Genomic DNA, 1,423 nt, shown 5'->3' with positions numbered 1-1,423 from the left:
TTGGTACCAGTGGTCAGCAAGTTTTGTAGGTCAAGCAACACGCCGGGTGTCAGGGACGACGTGAGGAATGATCCTAGTGCAGCGGGCCATGGATGTCGACCCGCTGCGGCTGCGGCAACAAACTGTTGTAGTGTGTGCGTCTCCTTGGACAAGTCACATTGTTTGCAGCAGAGGTGCTCTATCACCCACTGCATGGATGATCCAGACTCAGGGTTTGCACGAACGGTGGCGATGAGGCCTTCCAAGGACCGGACCTCCACGCGAAGCAAGGAGAGGGTGTCGAGGATGTCGTACACCTGGATCTTAGTGTCTGCGTGTGGGAGCGGGCACACTATGTTGTACCAAATGGAGTTGAGGATGATGATGGAGATGGGGTCCATGGGGCCATAGCAGTGGGCTGGCGAACATGATGTCGCGGATGAGCCTAAGCCCTGCAGAGGGTAGCATGGTGACGGCTTTGAGATAGAAGGTGTGGATCATGGCGTGGAGCCTCGTCGTGAGAGACTGGGTGTACTCGCAGGCATCACCGCCACATTTGTCCAATAACCCACGCCTATGAGATGTTTTCACGGCCTTTGCCAGACATGTTGATATCATGGATCTCTTGTTTTCATGAGACCGCAAGGACACGAAGTGGTCGCCATGCCGCTCGACATTGATGGTGACCATGTCGAAGCCGTCCATGGAGCTCGTGCTTTTGGAAACCTCAAATGTTCCTTCACTGGGCTTGAGGTTCCGGTAGTAGACGACTACCCCCCCTCCCGCCCGGCAGAAAATTCACCTAGAGGTCGAGGGGGCCATCGTCCTGGTACCGCAGCAGATCCATGTTGGTGTTAACATTATAAACGGTGGGCTTCGGCCCTCCCGGCTTTAGGAAGGGGGCGGCGGCGAGGAGTCGTTGACGTGACAAAGGTGACACTTGGAGCCGCACAAGGACGTCAGGCGCGGAATGGCACACATGCACCGCCGCACACCTGAGCGCCACCTGAGTCCTCTCGGAGGCAGGGCCAGGGAGCACGAGCTCCGCAGCGTATAGATCATGCTCGACGAGCAGGACGGCACGGGCGAGGTCGGCGCCCGCCCAGTGGAGGTAGCGGGTGGCCTGTTCTTCGGTGATGCATCCGAAGTAGCTCGTCATCAACCTGACGAGAGCCTGGCAGGACGCCTGAGCAACTCTGCGCCAGGTAACCCTGCGGACGACAAGCTATCCTTGGGCTGCCCCATGCCGGCGAGCCTCTTGGACCTCCTGATCCTCTTGGCGGGCGGCTCCTCCTTTGGCCGGAAGTCCTCGCGCGGGAGGAGGGCGAGGGTGTAACGCCCCGAGACCGACGCTCCAGAAGACTTCCAGCTACTTCGAGTTTCATCGTGTGATTTGTTTTGTTTGTTACATCATTTGCATTGCATCATGCCATCATGTCATTTA

General features: G+C 57.8%; 1 pseudogene; it reads right to left on the bottom strand.

Moving 5' to 3' along the window:
* Positions 1-7: 7 nt before the first annotated feature.
* LOC119347254 lies at positions 8-1,190 on the bottom strand (annotated as a pseudogene).
* Positions 1,191-1,423: the final 233 nt, after the last annotated feature.

The sequence above is a fragment of the Triticum dicoccoides genome, unplaced genomic scaffold (assembly GCF_002162155.2).
Source record: "Triticum dicoccoides isolate Atlit2015 ecotype Zavitan unplaced genomic scaffold, WEW_v2.0 scaffold61757, whole genome shotgun sequence".
Lineage (NCBI taxonomy): Eukaryota > Viridiplantae > Streptophyta > Magnoliopsida > Poales > Poaceae > Triticum > Triticum dicoccoides.
Note: the sequence above shows the minus strand (reverse complement) of the source record. Positions and strands in the feature narration are given on the sequence as shown.